Raw genomic sequence first — 22,592 nt, 5'->3', positions numbered from 1 at the left:
ACTCCCAAGCACAAAGTATGGAAGGCACTTTTATGAAGAATCTGAACCTCAGGGATGACTGGGCAATGTGCAGTAAGAATCTGTACAATTCTCCCCCAAAAAAACTATTCATAAATCTCCTAAAGAGAAAATAAACCGAGTGGAAACATGCTGAAACCGATCTGCCTTCCACATAAAAGTAATTAAAATACTCATTTCACAAATAGGTGGTATCAGTTGGATGCAGCAGGATAGTTTAACAGACTCACATGGAACAAGTTATTTGATCTGTATCTTACAAAGCTGCTCGTTATGGTCAAGTCCCAGATATGAAAACTCCATCTGGAAAATGCTTATTGGGAATCCCTACCGATAAACTCCTATTAAGAATCACGTTATGCAGAGGTAAAAAGACTAAAATAAAACCTGAAATATCAAGACCTCACCAATTCCTCTCCTTTTCTTGCTGAATTTCATCCATACCAATCAACCTACAGTCATGAGATACAGAAGTTGCCTTCTGATGTAGAAGGAAAATACTTCTCTCATGATCTCTCAGACTCTATTTATACTGGAACACACCTTCCAACAAAGTAAAAATTAATGAACCTGTATGATGAACCATTATAATGAGGTTCATTTCCTACAGTATTATACATTCTCATCTTCAAACTGATAGCTACTCAAATGAGTAGAAAGAAAAACAGATGAACAGAGCTATTTCTCTGCTGTTACAATTCACTTGAAACAATTAATATGGGAAAAAATCCCTTTAGAAGGAAAAACTAATAAAGATCATGAGTGCACGAGTGGCATAAACATGAAGGATATCAAGATGAACATGAAATTTACATGTTTAAAACATGTTCTTAAAATGATGATCCAACAGCTGTTACTAAATGAAAGCACAACATGAAGGCAATCCTAAAATGGTGGATGAGTCTGTAGAACACAACATGGTTGCCAGCTTTTGACCATTCAAGAGGCACCTATCAGTCTCAGAACACATATGAAAAGCTTAAGATGTGTGAACTAGATAAAGAGGCTTAATTATGTCCTTCAAATCTCCTTCTCTCCCATATCTAACATTACACTCAATAAAATACTCAAGAGTGCAATGTAATAGATGAAGACTAAGTAAAGCCAGCCATGGAAAGGTTTTCCAGTTACAGCACTCAATCATTTCTAACAACGAAAACACATTATCTACCTTCAAGCTACTTTGTTTTCTTTAAATCTAGAGATAGCATTCATTTAAGGTAATTTCTCAGAAACTTGAATGAGGATATAAAATACGGCTTTGTAACAGCACAAAGTTAAAGCCTCCTCTACCAAAACACTCAAGTTCAGAGCTGACCAGACAGCACTCTTCCCAACTCAGCAAAACGTTGGAGAACAGATGCAGTATTTGTTGTGGTGGCACTGGTAAGAAGTAGTGAAACCTCTCTTCATTGAACAGATGAATCCATCAAACAGTGAGTTTCACAAAACACCACCAAGATACACGTTAATGTACAGAAACAAGTGATCCTTTTTTCACTATTTTCAAACACACCCTAACAATTCAGTTTACAACTGTCGATACCCTTGAGGTATTCACTCCCTAACTATTAAATGCAGCACAAAAGCTGAATGCTTACACCAAGAGCAGCAGACTGGGCAGACAGTAAACAAAAGCTTAAGACAATTAACACATCTATTTCCTATTTATCGTTCTTTCATATACGGCAAATTAAACAGCTCTTAATCCAACTGGTCACAGTAATTGCTGTAGATACCATGTGACTAGATTTTTAAACTAATGTGGACTCCTTTGGTAGGCTTACAGTTGCATCTTATATTTCCAGAGTACAAAGAGATGTTGTAAGTCCCCCACAGAAAACATGCTTTGCAGCACAGATGCTACTCCTTCACCAAGAGATTAGCACTAGTGTGTCCACAAAGCAGGAAAACACATCTCCTTTCATAATGAGGCCAGACGAGCTGCTCTTAAACCACTGACTTGACATCACATTCTTTATCAGGAGAAACTAAGGAAGTATTTTTGTGAAGATGATACAACCTACAGCCATTCCACTGGTTTTCCACATAAGCTGTCAATCCTACAAACGTTACGCCTTATTAACATGCTGCAGTGTGGTCATGAACTTAAACCTTTCCTTGAGTCCCAGTAAGGCATACCTAAATTAAGGAGCAAGCTGACACTTACTAGATGAAAACACGTTCATACAAAAACAAGAGACTCCAAAGAGGTCACAAAATCAGCAAGGGACTTTTAAAACTGTTTGTATTGTAAGTATCCATTCAGCACAAACATCATCATGATGGCATACAGAGCATATAAAACAATTAAGACCAAAGAGCTCAATTTCGTATGCATTCTAAAATGCTCAGGTCAGTCAAGATGACTCAGCTCTAAGCACTTTTTAAAAGCAAGTCATTAAGAGTGGTAATTTTAGTAGCTTAAAGATATAGTATTAGGACACAAATCTTGAGTTTGACTAACTCCATTATTACCACCAAGGTCCGAATATTCTTTTGTGTGAATCACAGCTCAGTCTACATAATAGACTGTAATATGCCTGGCAATTCTGGCCCCTCATAACTGAAGATTCACATGGGATTTCAAGTATGCTGTGCTGCTCTTCTCAAGGTATCAGATCATTCCTACTAATTTCTACTTCTCAAACTTCTCCTCAGGCAGAGGCACAACGAAGGTCCAGAATGCACTGAACAACATATTTCCTTTCTAATCTTTGCTGCAGCACATCCATGGAGTACGGTGTATGTCTGTTACCTGAAAACAGTCAGTGTCACTGACTGATTTCCATCTTGCCTATTGTCTGCAGCGAGTTACTGCTAAAAGTTCATTACAATACAAACAGATTTAAAATGCCTAAAGAAAATAGGTATTTAACTCCTCTTATACGAGCAGGCTGTTGCTTCATCCAAGCCAAGGAGAATAACTGCACTCAGGTAAGTCTGTAAGACTGCTCTTCTTAACTTACGAGGATAAATTCTGTGTATATTTAAAAGCAAATTGTCAGGAGTATTTTTGAGAGTTCTGCTACACATCTCCAAGTAAACGCCCTTAAGCTCTGAGGTCCCGAATTTACACTGAAGGACATTAGCATCGTAAGCTGCAAAAAGGAACCAGTTAAGACAGACAAACAAGATTCCCAACTTTTAATTATACAGTGGTAAAAGCATGGCACAAATGTAACATGTTACTCTGTCTCTAAACACAGAACCTCAAAATGTAAAAAATAATAATAATAATCAAACATTGGAACGCTGGTTAACTGACACTGCAAGAACAGCAAGATTTTTTTGTTCAGATTGAATGTGGGTTTAGGCTCTTAAGAGTAAAAAAAAATTAAAATGTTGAGAAGAGAATTTCTATGTTTCTTCTGTAAAAATAGTGCGTAAAAACTCACAAACATCACCTTTAACAAATCAATACCTTCAGTTTAACTATTTCTAAAGTTTGATTAAACTGGTCGTCGTTGACAAGAATGGCAACTCCCATAAGCACAGGCTTACTTCACAGTTCTGCTCATTTCAGATTCTTAAAAAATGTCTTACAAATAACATAAATATCAGAAAATTAGTAAAGAGACCTGAGCATTATTTAGCATATAACAGCAGTTCTCAAATGCACTGAGATTGGAAAGAAAATTCAACAAGGTCTGAGCTTAAACACGTCATGTTTATTTTGCTTAAAAAAAATAACACATCTAGAATTAAAAACAGAAAGCCAATGGTAGAACATACCTGGCACACACAGCATTCAATTCTGATCAAGGTCTTTTACTTGACCAGCCATCTGAATCCTCCGTATTCATTAATAGCCACTAAAGAAAAACAAAGCAAAAGAAACAAGTCTGTCAGAGAAAAAAGGCACACACAGGTTTTACCTATGGACTTTATGTTCTTGACCAATATAAACTTATGGAAAACATGTTGGGTGTCTTACGACTGATAAAAATTGTACCTAGAATACAAGGTAATATCTGTATTTACCAAGCATTACCATTCAGGTCTCCAAAAACGAACAAGACGCCGCAGAACGGTCTTCTGCAGAAATACCTGAAGCCTAAAGTTATTCTGTCACACACAGATGTCACCATGCGCCCAAGCATTAATGCTACAAACTTTCTGAATACAAAAAATACAGTTTTTGAAGCTGACTGCCTGTTTTCACAGGTGAAACGGGACGCATGCAGTTATCTGGGTCTACACAAATACACTGTCACCTCCCTCAAATACAACACGTGTGTATATTTACACACATACAGTCCACTTTCATAAATAACCTTAGAAAAGCTAAAGTGAAAAGAGAGGGGGCATGTATTTCATTAATTGCTGGAAGTCTAACCGTGTCTGCAGAAAGAAGGCATCCAAGAAGTCCAGACCGTTTATAAAATGCGTTCCTTCCAATTTAAGCTGAATTTTTCGCCTTTTTTTCCCCCACAATAGTAAAAAAGCAAAACTCAGTATCATATAATTAACAATAACTATATGTACTAACACAAGTTATAACCACTCTTACCTAAGAAAATAAGGTACCAATGATTCTTCTGGAAGCCATTCAGGGAACAAGGTATTGTTCATGGAACTCTACCTGAAAGAAAAAAAAATATACTCAGCATTTTGCTTTAGAAAATTAGGACAAGATGCTTGAAATTTATTGACCTTTTGATGATTATTAAATTAAGAAAAACTTACAATAGCAGTAACTGCATCTTTATAACTCAACTCTAAAAATAAAAGTACGGGTGACTGTACATACTTGGCTGAAGAAAAATACAGGAGATGCAGAGTGACTGACACACAACATGCACGATCTCTGTTTCTGCATGAAGAGCTGTAATCTGCTCTTCTGTCTCCTATTCCTTTGACCAAAAGATCAAATGCTTAACCAGTTTAGCTTTGCCTTAGGAGTCATTTCTATATTGCAGAACGCTTCTCAGTCCCTGCACTCTTCCCACATTAAAGTCCCTACAAGTAGGCTATGCAACGTTATTTAAAATTACTTGCTATCGCTGCAAGTTCTGAAATGGTTTCTGTCATTGGCCTCTCTGAATGCTAAGTCAAGAGTTACCTCATTTCCCCAAATAAGGTTTCTTTCGTGCCCCTCCGAATAGAATTTAAAGCCTCCAGCTCTCCGACCTTCATGAGATCCCAAACCGTGCTCCTCCACACACCCAACCCCATATCTGCGTTACCTTCAGCCAACTTCCCTCGCTTTTTGTGAAAAGCCTCAACATTTAATCCTGCAGCACTCACATTTGCCATCGCTACTTCATACTCTGCAAGAAGTTTGAAATAATCCCATTCATATGTGGGTAAATTAAAAATCATTTTCATGTTACGTTAAGGATTTAAATTATAAGACCAACATCCCACGTACACAAAAATGCACAGATATTAAACAAAATATGTTAAAAATTACAAGCAACTCATTGTGAGTGACGGCTGCTATTTTGGCTTCAGCAGCTGAAAGAAACAAACCAAAGCTATTTGAAAATATGTCCCCTCACGTACTAAAAAAGAGCAAAAAACTACAGCCCCCCACCTAAAGCTAGAACTTTCTTTTCTGCAAAGTCTGCATGTCAGAACCTGGTCTACACTGCAGAACTGTTGCTGGAATTACAAAGCCAGAACCCAAACCTAAAACAAAGATATGAAGCACCCTGCGTAAAGGTGATACAAGTCCAATGGCTGCTCAAACTTCTATCTCCATCTCTAAAAAAAGCCACTTTCATTGTTGCCACGATGGATTCGTGTTTGCAGAGGAAAAAAATGAAAATGTAGGTTTACCTCTAACTGCAGCATTTAAAACCTGCACGGAGTTTTATAATCTTGTACAACAGATGAATGCAATAAATATGGCTACACACAATATCCAATTAAAACTGAAGTTCTTAATATTTACCTCCTGCTTTACTGCAGTGACTTCTTACACATTTGGAATTACAGCTTTACCCCTAAATTGTTAATTGCTGAACGTAAGCCAGCACAAAACAAACATCACACATTCCATTTAAAATTGCATTTTTCAAAAGTCTTGCAATAGCTGTCGGACAACTTCTAAATTATTAACAAGCAAAACAACGATAGAAACGCTATATAAACTGAAACGACTGCAAGCTCCCTGAAAAATGCACGGACTGAACACTAGGAACAAAACTGTCACCCAATAAATGCTTTTTAAAAGCTTCTACTGTCACACGGGAACCCATTCGCCTCTGTATCGCGTAATTCCTATTTAAATAAGTACCTTCTCTCCTCCTGCCATCACCTAAATCACAACTGTAGTATTCTGCCAACTTCAAACTACAGACTTGGCACCACCGATCTTTGTTTTCCTCATGTTTCGAAGTTTTCATATTGCCATTTAAATAGCAAAATTGTATCATCCGTAATTGTTGGAGTTTTCTTTAAAGTTCAGCACCTGAACAACTGTTTTCCAAGTGCGGTATATTCCTATCCATTGTCTCAATAAAGTACCGAGCTGTCTCATCCGCAGTCTGTTTTTTTTACTTGCTGGTTTAGAAAGAGTTAAAAGCCAACACCCCACCAAAAAAACCCACTAAGTTTTATTTTTAAGAGAAAAGGACATGGCGTCTTTGTTCTTATCAACTACGAAAACATACCCCCCATCCGAGCAGCGACGGGCAACAAACGCTCTTTAAACAGACGGGAGCTTCGGGGCTAAGCACATAACCACTGCCGTGCCACGGTCCGCACCCCCCGAGTTCTCGCCGCTGCAGCGGAGTCGTAGGGCGGCTCGGCGCTGCACGGAGCGGTGCGGCCCCGCAGTCCCTCGTCCGCCTGCCGCAGCACCGGGGCCGCCGCCCGCTGTCGCCCCTATCCACGGCTCCCCGGCCCGGGGCCGCCCCGCACGCGGGGGGCGGGGAGCGCTCCGCAGCCCGAGAGGCGGCGGGGAGGACGCGTCGTAGCGGGGCTCCCTCCGCGGCACCCCGGCCCCAAGGTCCCCTCTCGGCCCGGAGGGGCTCGGGGAGAAAAGCCGGGGTCCCCTGGGCCGCCCTCGGGGAGAGGGGCGGGGGTGGGGGGGGAGGACGGGACGGCGGGAGCGACGGCGGCCCCCTCCCCCTCCCGGCTCCAAGGACGTTTTGTTTTTCCTCCCAAGGACAAAGGACAATGAGGAGCAGGGCGGCTCGGGCACTTACCGGCGACTGCAGCCCGCTGCCGGCCGACGAGGGCCCCGAGCACGGGGCACCGCCGCCCTCCTCGCCCCGCCGGCGCCCGGGGGACGGCTCCGCGCCCGCCCGCCGAGGGCGAGGTTCGGGCAGGGCTCGGCAGCCCGGCGCCATTGCCCTTCGCCCGTCGCAGCCCTTCGGCGGCTCCCCCGGCCGCACTCCGTCGCCCCCGGAGACCCCGCAGCACCGGGCCCGACTTGGCCGCCGAGCCCGGCACCCGGAGCGCCCGTCGGACCCCCCCGTTCCGAGCGGCGGGGAAAGCGCCCAGGAGCCGGGCGGCGGCGGCGGCTGCTTCCCCGGCCATCTTGTGCCGTGTGTGTGAGGGAGTCTCTCCCGTCTCCTCTCAACTCCTTCCTCCCCTCCCCCCCCGCACAACATGGCCGCCCGCTCGCTACTCACTGCGGCGAGGAAGGGGCGGGGCCGCCCCTGCCCCCAACCTACGGCGCGCGGCGCCCCCCCCCGCCGCCGCCTCCGACTACGCGTGCGCGGCACGCCGCTCTCCATTGGCCGCGCCGCGCCCTCCCCGCCGGGACCGAGGGCGCGCACCGCTCCTATTGGCCGCGCCGCGCCCTCCTTCGACCTCCCCGCTCCGGGCTCGCGCGCACCCCAGCCGCCGTCTCCCGTTGGCCGCGCGCACCGCAGCTCCCCGCCTCAAGGCCGCCGGCCGCCGCCCATTGGCTCCCGCCCGCCTCCTCGCGCCCGCCCCGCCCGCCGCGGGCTCGCGTCCCGTCCGCCCTGGCCTCCCCTCAGGGGGAAGGAGGCGGCGGGAGCCGGCCGTGAGCGCCCACCCTGCCGGCGGCCCCAACCCCACCTGGCCGGGGCATCCCCGGCTCCACCCAGCCTCGGCCCCGCTCGAGCTGAGCGCCGCCTCCTTCCCAGACGGGGCTTCGACAACCCTCAGGCGCTCACAAAGTGCCTCAGCTCTCATTCGTCCTTGAGGCAGGACATCTCGCTTGGGCCCTTCCAGCAGCCGTGTCCGGACAGGGCCCACCTCACCACATACCGCAGAGATGTTTCTCCCTTCACCCTAGTGCCTTCTCTGAGGCCTCCACCTGCTCCACATGCCCATCCACGCAGAGAGCTGCAGGAACCTCTCACCTGCCTGCCTGCAGCATCACTGTCTGCATTAGAGCCTCTCAAAAACACCACAAGCGCCCAAACACAACACAGCACCCTGCTTTTTTTAGCCAACACCATAGAAACTGGCTCATATGGCAACCTCACCGGGATGCTGTCTCCTATTTTGACTACTGCCATGGAAACCAGATACCAAGAGGATGGGAGCATCCCCATGTGCTGGCCAGCATCTGAGATGTCAGCCTGCAGCCAGTCAGTGAGGATACTGCTCTGCACCCAGCTAACGTGACAATGACATAATTAATATTTACATGCTTCAGCGATCACAGTGAGCGATTAGCATGCCTTTCTCCTTCTGTTTGTGCAGCTTACTCTGTTAAAAGCAAAAAGATGGCCCGTTCTTCCCCTATTTTTAAACAGTAATGCGAGTAGGTGTGGCAGCAATTAAGTCAGCAATACCTGAAATGTTTGGGAAAGGCCTATAGAGAGCTAGTCCGGCACTGGAAATCATGCAATTGGACTGCAGCAGCAGTCTCCTGAATTGCAGCCCTGGAAAAGCCAGTATCTGGTCAGCTGGAAAGAATCATTCACTAATGTCCCCAAGGATAATGATTCTGAGCTGGGAGATGCATTTCTTTGCAAAATACAGAGAAACGCAGACCTCTCTGCGTAGGGTAGGTGGAGACAGTTTGTATGGCAGGACTGCACAAATCTGCTGCCTTACAGACTGTGGTGATACAGCATTAGCAGTCTCCTAAAAGCAGTGCTGGTGGCCCACATGGTGATAAAGGGAGCCTCCAGCCAAGGAAGTACTGGTGGGGCAAACACGCAGATATTGGATTCTCACTGGCAGAGCACAAAAGGCCTTTTGATTTTTCTCCACAAGCAGAATCGGAGATCTGGTTTGTTGAAAATATGGGGTACAGGGAACCTGTTCTGCAGCTTCATTTCCATTCAGATTCTTGCAAAGCAAAAGCTAATCCTCTTGCTCTCAGTGGAACTGTGCATGCATAACTGCATGCAAAGGTGCTGGCATGCACAGAACCCAGGTGCTGCCTGTGCTCCTTGGAAGAATACCAACAACGAAGAGAAGGGAAAGGCAACCACAATGAGGCACAAATCAGACAGAAGTACAGTACAGCAAAAGCACTGCTACTTACACAGGCATCGTCACTCAGTGTGGAAGGCCTGTCTTCACAGCAAGGATGAAGACATGAAGTTCAATATACGACTCCTAGCCTTTCTGCTGTTTCTTCCCAGAACACATTCCTAGAAAAGCATATGAAGTACGATCACTCGTGACAGCCACACGAAATGGAAAAGATCAAGTGTTTAAGACATAACTGCACTTCGTAAGAATAGTGTGGTTCTAGCCAGAATGGTTTAAGGTTATAACTGAACAAGACCTGACCTGCACGCTTATCTGATTTTCTCCAACACCCCAGGACTACCTAATGTAATAGATTATTCATCTTTAAAAACATATTTATTCCTGTACCTTCTACAGATGTATGTTTTTAACAGTCGATTACTCTACTGCGTTTAAGTATAACCAGAAAGTTACTGGAAGTCTAATATCCTAATTAAATAGAGTCAGTGCTGCTCGTTTGCTTCCTGGCCACCAAGGCAAAAGCAGCTCCAAAAAGACTGACAGAAGGATCCATTTCTCCTCCTCTTTCTTGGCTTCCAGTGAGCTGTATGTAAGGGAATGTAAATGCAGTCACTCCAACCAGTCACTACACTCATCAGACAAATTTCGTGTTCATATATCAATGACAGACCATTTGCATTCTGTTTTCCTACTAAAACAGAAGAACAGTGCTAGTTTCCTTTCTCACACTTTCATCTCCCATGGTCAGCTCCGCATAAACACGAAATTCTTGTTCCTACCACCTCTATGGTTTCTAAATTTCTTATTTCTGATCAACTGCAATTTCCTCTATACACTGTATTCTATTCTAGACAGCACTTTCTTTTTCTGGCTTCCTGTATCATTAAACCAAATACTTCACCCATGTTTTATGAACCACTTGTCAGAGAATAATGAGGCAACTTAGGGTTTCCATTACTAATTTGGGAAATGCTTTCTGAGACTGCATCTGTGGCTACAACTCCCAATTTAGGCACCCAATTTTATTCTATGAGCTTTCAACCTTCCTCCCCAGCTTCCATGAAGGTCATTATCAAACAGGATAACAGAAGCCCTTCAAAAACATAAGCGATTTTGTGGTAGGCATTTAAATTCCTCCAGTGAGTTCACAGAAATTGTCACTTCATCCTAAACTAAGTCTACTCCTACATTCCATTCCTGTATATAATGTGTTAATAAAATAAACAGTGTTTTCTCTTGTGTTTCCTTCTTATTAATTCACCATTAAAAACACAGTAACACCCAGGCAGATAAAAATTACCTTTGATCACACTTCTGAAAACCTACAATTTTGGAGCAGCGTGCACCAAGGCTGAGTGAACAGAGCTGCAGCTGCACTGCTCTCATTTGTGGACTTTTCACAATGACTGATATTGATTTGACTAAACTTTGACACAGAATAATGTCAATAAACAGAAAGGTAAATAGAGACAAAGTTCTTCTAAGCACAGAACCAACTTCCCTCTGTGGCTGCAAAGATTATTATGGTATATTGATCCTAGCTAAAGTTTTTTGCTACTTTCACACAGCAAGCAGTGATAGCACCAACAGTTCTAGCAGTCAGTTCATGCTGTTCATTCTACTCTGGGTCTGGAACTGGAATTCAAGCTCAGACCTTTGTTCCATCACGTAAGGAACAACTGCAAACACATCTACATGGAGAAATTTTGCATATGCCCTTTTTGCTGCTATGACTTAATGCTGAAAACGACAATTCTGTTAATATGGCACTTTTGCTAGCACTTTTATGGTGCTCCCATTTAGAACGATGAACCTTTTGAGCAGCAAGAGAAAGTTTTATTACCAAGAATAATTTGAAACAAATTTTTTTCGCTGTCACAAGCATATGGTAAAGAAAATAAATCTTTCAGTCCGCTACACCATATTCCAGTACTTTCTGCAGCTTATTCAAAATTAAACTCTTTTAACCACAATTCAGCTCTTTTTATGTTTTCAAAGAAAAACAATTTATCAATACGCAAATAATATCATAGGAAAATGATAAATTGAACTAATACCTTTTGTGGCATTTAGTCTCCTATCCTAAGCAATTTTTTTGACTTGTTGGTCAGAATGCAAAGAATTGATACTGTTTCTGTACACATGAAGTTGTGGTCTGAGCTCAGATTTTAGATCTAAGACCACCCAAAAACCTGCCCAGCTCATTTCATTTGGTGTGAATTCCCACACACAATAACGCAAACAGAAAAAAGGTAACTACTGCCTGGTGCTTACTGCACTTTATGTTGACTTGACCAAGGAATACACACTTGTTCTTCTGGAGAAATCTAGAGCTCTTTTCTTCAAGGAGCTCTGAAATTTGAAGTTTTTATATATTTAGCTACTGGAGCTTATTACCACAGCTACTTGTATGGAATGCCCTGGTTTCTCAAGTTTGATTCTTAGGTAACTATTAAACTATTCTTCTTGGCTTGGCAAACTTTTATGAAAGGAGTGGGACATTGTAGAAAAAAATACTGATCAACTCCTTCCACGTACCTACTTCAACACCTGAATCTGTACAAGTGCTAACAAGTATCTCGACATGAAGAAGAATGATGCAACTCTGCTTATAACTGACATCACTTCTGAAAGCAAACGAGATTAACGTGGACATTCCCAGGAACTTTAACACCAACAGCTACAGGATGTGAAGTCAGGCTGTATCACTTGAGTTACATGCTTTAACTTCTCTGTACTGATGCTCTTCACTGCTTTGGAAACTTAAAAGACTTGGTAGTCATGCAAAGGTCAGACAAATCTGTAGGGTTTAAAATGAAGAACTGCAATCAGTATTCTTACCATTCTGGTTGTAAATACAGTCTGCAAAGTCATAGAAGTGTTCTGCTGTGATGGGGAATGGTCATCATTTCATCTTGAGTCTGAAAAAACAAAAAAAGAAAGCATTGGCAAGGTTAGGAGAGCTGTGCCCAGCTTCACGTTTCAAAATAAAGACACCATACTCCTGTGTTCCAAGGTAACACACAGCTGAGATGTAAAGAGTTAAAATCAATATTTTATAGTTTTTAAACAAAACATTCAGAATATTTGGATTTCAAATACAACTGAAAAAAACAAAATTATAAGTTCTAGAAAGTTAATGTAGTATTTTTCAAACTCCAATAATTTGACATCCTACCATGACTTGTGCCCTGTACAGATTTAAATTTTACTTCCTGAAATCATTCATCTATTCATCCTTCCAATTTGTTTTCTTCAAATGCGAGTCAGTAACGTTTGATTGCTTCAGCGTTTAAGAAATAGTGTGAGAATAGGGAAAACAGCACAAACTTGTGTTTACAGATTAAAAAAAAATCAAGGGAAAAAACCTCTGTAAGATTTAATTCTTATTTTTTATTAAATCTCAATTTTTATTTTCGTCAAGGGAGACTTATGAAAGCTTTGATGACAAACATAACAAAAGGTGTTTCTTCTTGAAAAATCTCTGGAGTTCCAGGGCCACGAGGGCTCTGTGCTGCCCTTACAAACATGATGAATTTCACTCGGAGAGAGCAAGACGAATTACAGCTACTCTAGAATAAAGAAAGAAAAACAACCCAGGCCTCGAAAAATACAATACAGAATGAGATTCTTGTTCCAAGCAAGTCAAACAACATAGTAACAGCCTGTTTCCATAACAATCTTCATTCCTTTCTCTTCTGCACAGGTAGCACCACAGGGCAATGTATTGATTACTATATAATAGTTGACAAAACGATGCATTATTCAGCAAATTGCCACATGCAGTAACAGGAACCACGCTTTTCTCCGAAATTATACAAGCCTACTTTTTAAATTTTATGGACAACCAGCATGACAACGCATTGTATATATAAAAGGAAAGGCTTCTTACACTCATAGCTCAAAACAAACTCCTCTATATTTGTCAACACTAGTTAGACGAAGAGAAAGCCAATTTTTGATGTAGTGATACTGTATCAGGGACGTGCTTGGATTAGAATGTCACCTTCCCAGAAACAGCTCCTGATGTTACCCATGAGGTTTTCTATTTCCTGCAGTCAATTTGCTACACGCTGGCTGCTGGCAGGGCCTCACCCAGCCTGAAACTCAAGCAGTTTTGTGCACGTCCAGCATGTTATCTATTGAGAATAAGCAGGTTTAATACTTGAAAGCAATAAATTTGCATGCTGAAACAAATGTTCTCTCTCTCTCCAACCAAGTCATCAATGGTGAAGATCTTGTCTCAATGAAATAATTCACTAAGAATTTTTTTTTAATATTTACTCAAAGATTTAATATTAAAAGGGTATAAAAGGTAAAAAAAACATATGCAGCCCAAAGAAGCACTGTCAGAACAGCACTGCCACAACATAAGGCCAGGAGCTTTTTGCAAAATTAGGGCAGAAGACAAGATAGCTCAGGTCAGACATCCCATCACTATCGGACTGCAAACTTCACTGCAGTTTTGCCCGGTGGAAAATCTACTTCAGGCTCTGCGTGCCCAAAAAGATCACTTATTTTCTTCAAGACTGAATACTGGGCGCAACTAAAAGTTATTTAACTTGCTCTAGAAATTGTCTCATTTTAAAATGCAGAAACATTTAACATTTTAACAAAAGCTGTGATTTTGATCTCTTCTTGCTACTCCAGATGTATAGGCCTTAACTTGCACATCTGTGCCTTTAATTCACTCTGAGTAATTACATTTAGGTCAGTGGAATCACTCCAGCTTTTTCTTGGTGTGTCTAAATGGAATGTTGTCCTAAGGATCTGAAATGAACTGCAAGAATTTTGAGTAAGAGCAAACGTACACAAGACAAAAAAGATTCCAGAACACTTTGTGGAGGGAAACGTATGGGGAATACAAGTGTGTATATGCAGGAAATTAAGTGAAATGCTTGAATAATTCAGAATCATAACGAGCAAAATTGAAACACTGGGATTTTAATAACGGACTTTATTTTTTTTAATCCCAATTATTAAAACATTGCGCTGCTGGCTAGAAAATCAAGTACTGATAATAAGTATTTGGAGAGAGCTTTTACTGCATGAACAAAACCTCACGTTTAAAAGATTAATAAAGGATTGTCTTTATATGCACATACACATTCAAAAATGACCAAAACTGGAACAAAAAATGAAGCTGAAGATCAATTATTTAAATGCAGAAAGTCTACTCAAGTGATGCTAAAACAGAATTAAGCTTAGGAGAAAATAGAACCTAACTGAGAGGTTCAGAAAAGTGTACTAGTATATGCTGGGAAAGTAATTTTTATAAATCACAATTACTATATTCTTTATGATAATAATGCAGTCTTAAAAAACAAACTAAAGACGTACATCAACTTTGTACCAGATCTCTATGCTGCACATGCTGCTGGCAATCGATGCATGCTGCTTTCAGGACACACTGACCTATGGATTTAAGGTACCCCAAGTAGAATACAGATGGGCAATCAAGAAAATAATGATCCTGAGGTTGCAAAACGGCTTCTTTCCATTCTTTTTCTGTGATAAAGGAATCACTGCCTCAGGCAGTTCATAGTTGGAGACAAATTTGAAAGGAAACATTCCTTTAGAGGCAGAGACAGGGAATTGGGCACCTTGCAAAACTGAACTGCAGTTAACATGGATGAAGCTGTCTCTTGGCTTCATTTATGAGTAAAACTCTCTGAAATCCCAGTGCTGTGTACAGGTTCTTTCCTCTCCCCAACAATCTCAGCTCATTGCCCCCTGTCCTGAGCAGGGCTGGGTGCCACACAGCATGGGCTGGAGTATTTCTGTGCCAAGCATCGCTGACCAGAAGACGCTGATGGTCTGGGCAGCAAGGACAGCAGAGTAATGAGCCCTTACATGCACTGTGAAGTTCTCCAGTGGAAGCACTGATTTGCCTCTGTAACCCAGAGCTTCCCACAAACTTCACTGAAATTTGCTGGAAACACACCATTGGATCAAACGCTAAAGGCCTCCAACAGCACAGTTTCTCAAGCTCTGCCTCATTAGGAAGCCAGGATAAAAATACAGCAGCATGAAAAATAGATGAGCAGCTTTTCCTGAGTCTGAAACCAGAAAACAATGACACAAAACCAAAAATCACATGCAGCAATCTCTCCTGTATTTCCCAAATGCCAGCATTAACGCTCCCTCTCCCAGAGGCTCATTAAACAAACCAGCTGTATAACGCGCTCTGAAGGGGAGAGATCTAGGAGCAAAGAAAGTAAACTCAGACACCAGAGGTCCATGCAGAAATGCTGCTTTTTGCTCTAAGGATGGTCTGCTGGAGGGCAGTCGGCCTGGCCATGCTGACAAAAACCTCCACGTTCTCCCCATCTAACAGGCAGTTCTGACAGCTGCTGCCAGCCTGAGATTTTTCAATCAAAGCTATCTGTCTCAACACCTGGAAGCCACATCAGAAAGCACCGCTGTTTTGTGTACAGCCATCTTCTCCTACTGGAGCCAAATACTGCACAAAAACACCTTTTTCCTCCTGCTGAAACACCTCATCTCCCTGCACCTCGGCCGCACAGCGAGAGCCACTTACAGCTCCGCCATTTCTGCAGCCTCTGGAGAAGACTTTTGTTTCCCGCCACTCACTTATTCCCTGAGAAAACATTTTTTCCTTGCTTTCCCTTCTTGTCTTTAATTTATATGTATATAATTTATTCTTTTCTTTATCTTAAGTCTGAATCTAGAATCTTCCGCACTAAAGGAGGGCGACAGAAGGGCGGTTGTCTCGTTTCCAGGCGGAGCAGCTCCGGCTCCACAACATGGCTCCTCCCGCCCCGCTCCACAAAATGGCGGCGGCTCGACCCACCGCCGCCTGGAAAGGCGCAGGGCGTCCCGCAGGAGGCCGCGAACACCACTTTCTTTTGTGTTCGCTATTATTCTTCTCTCCCTGCTCTCAGCCCTAGAGGGGCGGTGCGGGCAGAACCTTCTGCACAGCCTCAGCCTGACCCGCGCAGCCGCTCCACCCCCGACTGCTGCGGGACGACGCCCCGCCGTGGGGCACAGCGGGCCGGGGCCGCGCGGTGTTGGGTTTCTCGGCGCAGCGGTTGCTCCTGCGATGGGGGAAGGGAGCAGCTCCCCCGCCCGCAGTCATCTGCTGCGAAGGGTTGGAGCTCTCGGAGCCAATTAGTCAGAGAGTTAACCGCTTCGCTGCGGGGAAACTCGAGCTTCAGGCACGGGCTCGGGGAGGTGAGGAGCTGAAAGCGCTGCAGGGACCAAACGGCCGCATCCAGAACTAAAGCGCGCCAGTTCTAATGAAGCTCTAAGCGTTTCCAGATCCGTGCCATCCTATGGGGAAGTGCTGCATTTCCTACGCGAACTCTCCAGGCAGAACAACACCTCTGCATGGGAGAGCAGTGATAGAACCCATCTCCCTCTAAACATATGTGTCTAAATAATCCCCTGTGCCCAGACACAGTCCTCCGTTCGCTAATCTTTATTAAATATTTTTTTATCCCCAACTGCATTCGAACAAAGCAGACAAACAAGGTTCAGTTCCCAGCCCTTTCCTCCAGCGCCATGCCTGGGCACCTAAGGGCAACAGGCTCCCACTTGACTTGGCAGGTCAGCAGACCTATTTTTGTGCTCTCCGTATTCCATGACGTAGAAGAGAATATTGGATCAGACTGTCAGGGAAGCCAGGAGTGTTTACATGGCAGCACATGCACTAAGCTCCCCACTCGCTGCTGGGGAGAAGCCATCCTGGTGCTGCAAGGCTGCTTCAACTCCAGGCAGGAGCCACAGCATATGACACACCTATTCCTACAACACACCTATTCCTACAACACTAGTCTCTCCAACGGAGAAAACGAGGTCAAATCTCCCTCCTTACCCAGGAAAAAGTTCAGAGTGTGCAGAAGGAGCTAACAGGGTTGGCACTGTGACATCTCATTTCTAAGCTCCAAGAGCAGCTCTGGCTACACTGAAGTGCAAATCTACATTCAAATAAACACTGTAGAAGGGAAGAAATGTACTGCAAAGCAAACAGCAGATTTAGGCTTGCAAGCTCTGAGCCTTGGCAGTACAAGAGCTCTCTTGTTCCTGTTGCCTCCCACAGCTGCATTCACTAAATATATCCTGCACAGAGAACTGCATTTCTCCACCCCTTTTGCAGCCCAATCACATTTGTACAAACACCACCAGGCTCCCTTGGGATGTGCAGCCAGGCAGCAGCGTGCCCTAGTTACAGGCATCGTGAAGAAAGGGGGAGACTAATAACAGCTCCAGCAGGATGAGACTGTTACGGCCACGGGTTATTTCAAGAGGAATGTGTGTGCAGCTGACTGATATTTAACCATTAAAAACACAGTGCTTTCTCCCTGTAAAGATACACCTCACTCGTTTGGCTGGCCCATGGAGAGTAATCCAATTTTAACTTCCAGCAAACCAGGGCTTTGTGGCATGTTGCTTCAGGGTGTAACAGAAGGTAAGCAAGCACAAAGCCACATGATGCATTGCAAGTCAACACCAAGCAAAAATCTACAAGCTAGAGGGATATCCAGTTTGGCACCTTTCAAAGTACTTAGATGCAACAAATAAAAATACTTTCTCTAAGTTGATGAGCCCAGTGCTACCCTCTGCTGCACAGATCACAGGGAAACGCGTTGACCAAATGTAGATAACAGCAAATTGAGGTAGAAAAGCACATGCTGATGTTGTCCTTCCCCATACAGTTGTGGGCTGTTGCATCTCTGCCTCCACGGGAGAAGACAGTGACTGAATTTTCTGTAGGATCAAGGTGCTTTCCCTATTACCCCCCTATTCTGTTCTCCATATTTTCTCTGCTCTCGTATCTCTTACTTGGAAAGATGCGTATTCTGGCACAATGGAGCCTCAGTCCCAGCCCCAAAAACACTGCTGTGAGCACCATAATTCCACAGCAGATCAAGTTCCAAGAGGGGAAAAAAGAAAAAGGAGGAGTCTTAGTGATTTCCTTCACTCTCAAGCTGCTAGCCAGCACGGATTTTGACCCTCTCTTGGTCCCTGCTTCTTTCTTTCCTGACAGTTTCCTATTTCTTCGAAAACCTCCAGCTCTTCTAGCAGCAGATTTGACAGAATCTGGTCAATTTTTCAAGCCATCTCATTTTAAGAAGTCAGTGGGAGCTGACTATGTCTTGCAATCAAACCTCACTGGAGGGAGAATTAGTAACTCGTGCATGACCTTAATCTGTAGGATTTTGTAGATAGCTTTTCTTGTGATCTCAATGCTCAGAGCTTATCATACATTCAGTCTCTATCTGCAGCCCTAGAATGTTTTGCAAGAAAAGGAACCCGAATTCATTTTGATATAATTATGTGGTCACAGCAGTCCATGCTCGCTACTGAATAAATATAGAGTACTTGGGAATAACTGGTAGAATTAAATCATAAATTGTAAAAAGCAAAACAGCAATACATAGATAATGAAAATATCTATTACATAAATATGGTCAGGCTTAGATATCAAATACTCGTGAAGGAAAACAGTATGAGGAATATTTGAGCAATATTTTAGCATCATCTTTTTCCATTTTGCAAACATAATAGGAAGAACCTAAGCTCCTGCTGAAGCATCCACATGAAAAGCCTTATTTTCAAAGGTAGCAATAGCTCCTGAGGTATCCAAACCCTTTGAAATCAGATGAACCATTCGCAAAATGGCCACAGGTCCCTAAGCTTAATTAAACAGTTGAAAGCTACAAAGTTGGAAGACTGTGCTGTGTTCTGTTGTTTTCCCTGCCCGTTCTCTCCTCTGCTTTTCTCACCCTCCTTAAACAAATCAGCCTCAAAGACCATTCTAGTGTCATGTGGAAACTGAGACGGTTTTCATTAGTCACAATGCTGTGGAAGAACCCTGAGCAGTTCCTGCTGCAGTGGTTGTACAGAACAGGAGCCCTGACCACTGGGGACAGAAGTTGGCAGGACCACAGTATCAAGGCAGTGCTTCAGAGAAGAAGGCAATGCCAGCTCGTTTTGCATGCTCTGACCTAGATAATTCTATGGGATCCTACGGACTTACAAGTGCATGCAAAAATGCGTATTCCCTCCTGCATGTTTCTACAAGATAGAGAAATGAAAAATACAAAAGCTGATGTTAAGACTGAGAGGCAAAGGAGACCCAGGAGCGTGTGCTGCCTTCAAAACCACTGCAGTTCTGAAAGCAAACAAAGTTTTAAGAAACCAAGATCTAAGGTCGCATTCCTCAGACAAAGCAGTGACTCACCCACATTCCTGACTGCTCCAACAAGAGGCGAGTCCTGCTCCTGGCGGACCAGATCCTCTGCACTGCACTGTGCCAAGCAATGTCCAGCACTGGCAGCACATTGGAGCTGATGCACAAGGGGCCAAACCAGTGTTAGTAAGGGGCCCCCTTTGCTGCTGGGTTAGCTGGAAAATTCTTGAGCCCAGACCTCCTGCTTTCCATGCCTGAAAATACAGTGAAAAGGAAAACAGCCATTACTAATGATTACTTTTCAAAGGCCAAACTCATACCAAGGTTGAGTAAGATTGCTCAGAGGCAGCAGCTGAAGTTTTTCACAATCCAGGGACAGATGAGACACGTCAAAAAAAATAACTGAGCAGAGGGAGCCGGGCAGCACACAGGTGGGTAAGCTGCTGTTTCTAACCTCAAAGTTACTCATGAGGGGAAGTGTGACCCTGGGATGTAGAAGCTCAGCCCTGAGCATCTGCGCACTTGGTCATTCCCAACACAGGAGGTACACCTCACTGATGTAGGGAAAATCCTTAACAATACAGGCAGCTAACAGAAGCACACAGAAGCTGTGCTATGTGTGTGGAAAGATCCAGCCTCGCACAAATAAATGATCCCTGAGCCACCACGGCAATGCCTGTTGCACTCTCCTGGCATCAGCAGGCAGATAAAGCACGTAGAGGCAGTCCTCCCTGCTGCTACACAACTTGTCAGCAGTGCTGCAAGTATTTCAAGCATTTCCCACAGCCCTCCACAGACTGCGGCAGGGACTCGCCCACTGGCACCCCAGGGGCTGCCCAACAAATCTGTTCAGCAAGCTGCAGAGCAGCTAATATCCATCTCGTTTATTAAATGAGAACAGACGCAGGGGGATGTAAGAGATTTTGCTGGTATGATTTCTGTGACGTGACACGCTGCTTTGCAGAAGCAACTATTGCAGCGGCAAATAAGACCTCATTTTAATAAGGCAATTCCTTGCGTGAAGGCAGAGAAATCATCGCAGGCGATAACTCCCAATCTATTATTATCACAATCTGGGGAGGCTCTTGGTGTTTCCAACCCCAGGCTGCTTTGGAAGGGCAGTATTTGTCACCCACCCACAGCACGAGGACAGAATCCCAATTCCACCCAGGGAGGCGGGTGCCCAGGCAACGCAGCAGGATCGGCGCTTGCTGCGCTCCGGCCTCCGCAAACAATTCTTGCCACGTAGGCAAGAGAGAGCAGGGCAATGGAAAATTACTGCGGGCTTTTTCTTAAAGGGCGAGAATCCCCTTTAAGCAGGGAAGGTTGGTCTGCAGTGCGTCAGCGGCACGCTGGGGCGTTAATAAGGCAGGGAGCATTTGCATGGTATTTCAGCAGACTGCAGTGGTAGAAATGCAAAGCAGAGAGCTGAGCAGCAAAGAGGAGACATGGTAGATCTGCTTTCAGCACGGCCTCAGAGATGGCAACCCGTGCATGGTGCAGTTAACAGTAGCCATGAGCTGAAGTCACACTAACGCTCTGCCTCAGCTGCAGGAGTCCTTCAGAATAAAACAATCTCACTTCCCCAGTCACGAGGCTTTTATCAGCTGCTTTGAAAAATCATGGCCATCTTTACCTCCAGTTTCAAGTGATAAAGAGGCCAATTTCTTAAGGCAGCCCTGTGCCTGCCTACCTTAAAGCCAAACTAAAGAGCCATGCAAATAGCTGTAATAACACTACGACCCCATTTAAACTGCATGCTACTGCTGGGTGAAAATCAGACATTAGAGATTGCAGACTTACCAATGGGACAGGACTACACTCCTCTACCAGGCAGAAAGCAGTGCTGCTACACAGCCAGTAGCCTTTCACATCTCAAAATGATCTCCTGTATCCATAACGAGTTTCATTTTACCACCACAAGAAACAGCACACAGTATCTGCTTGCTGGGGGCACCTATAGGGAACCAGGTGCAGGGAATTCCCACTTACCTACAGGTAAATGAGGCAAACCTGCTGCTCTTGCTTGCCTCTTGCTGCATGCAGCTGTTGCTCATGATGACCCCGAGTTGGTTCGAGGTTGCAGCTCTCAGTCATCTCTGCCAATTAAGGTTTTGCTTGCCAGACTTGCAGCAACTTGTCTTTTGGTATTCTTGTATTCTTAATTTGCATGCTTAGATTTTACTCTTCTGTTTTTCCTGGGTTTTTGCTGATTAAAATCTCAGCCCTAGTCTCTGTGTGTTGTTATAACCAGCACATGAAAAATGAAGCTGCTGCACTGGGTTAGGGGACTTCTTGAAACAGAAGCTTCCCCCTAAATGGAAACCTTTATTGTGAAGCTGCTTTCATCGCCAACTCCGCAGGCAAAGTCATTGCATTTAATAGAGGTTGACCTCATTTTGTAGTTCTTGATATTAATGATTACAAGGAGGGAACATAATTAGAAGCAGTGACTTCTAAACAAGGATAAAGAGCACTTGTTGTTGCTGCCTCCTTCTCACCTCGGGATTCATTCAGTATGGCTACAAAGAGTAACTTGAAACAGCCTCTGGCAGACAAGCAAACTCAAGTCAAATGCAACGATCTCTGGTTTCCAAGAAACCTTTTACAGGTGTATAGAGAAATGAAATGAAACCCTCCAGCACTGCATAATGCTGCTACAGAGACCTCCTGGAAGAACCACAAATGTGCATTGTGGGTGAAAGCTCATCTTGGGCTCAGAAGAGATCCATGTGCAGGCATCCGAGGCTGGAGTAAGCTGTGGCCCCGTGCTTCTCTTCCTGTGGAGCTGCTGGTGTTTTCTGCTGCACTGCTGAGGCTGTGCTCTGACAGACAGCAAAAGAATTTAAGTTCAGTAACCATGCATGAGGGAGCTGAATGCAGATGTGTCATGGCTTTGCTGGCTTTTTTATAACTTTGCTAATGCAATCTGGGATTCCATATAGCGGATACTGTTGTCATAAGGGGAAGACCAAATGAAGCCAGTGACTGGATAACCACATTTCCTGCAGCCAGGGTGGGCGCAGAAATCCACCTGAATATT

The 22,592-nt window shown here is 44.1% G+C and overlaps 1 protein-coding gene across 3 annotated transcripts in view; it reads right to left on the bottom strand.

Annotated features, from left to right (window-relative positions):
* The window catches only part of CHD2 (chromodomain helicase DNA binding protein 2), an 83,010-nt gene extending 61,246 nt beyond the window's left edge, over positions 1-21,764 (bottom strand). For 2 of the 3 annotated variants that reach the window (XM_042875633.1, XM_042875634.1), the window contains exons 1-3: positions 7,176-7,248; positions 4,532-4,603; positions 3,754-3,833 (exon numbers count right to left, since the gene is read on the bottom strand). The gene's annotated coding sequence lies outside the window, so the exon portion shown is untranslated. Of the gene's footprint in view, positions 1-3,753; positions 3,834-4,531; positions 4,604-7,175; positions 7,249-9,442; positions 9,552-12,234; positions 12,315-19,600; positions 19,804-21,352; positions 21,438-21,541 lie in introns of those variants that run through there. The other variant, XM_042875632.1, reaches the window with a different exon arrangement.
* Between the last annotated feature and the right edge of the window lie 828 nt (positions 21,765-22,592).

Source organism: Lagopus leucura, unplaced genomic scaffold, assembly GCF_019238085.1.
Source record: "Lagopus leucura isolate 7727_CA_CO unplaced genomic scaffold, USGS_WTPT01 Super-Scaffold_100015, whole genome shotgun sequence".
Classification (NCBI taxonomy): domain Eukaryota; kingdom Metazoa; phylum Chordata; class Aves; order Galliformes; family Phasianidae; genus Lagopus; species Lagopus leucura.
The sequence above is the reverse complement of the archived record's forward strand: the minus strand, read 5'-3'. Positions and strand labels throughout refer to the sequence as shown.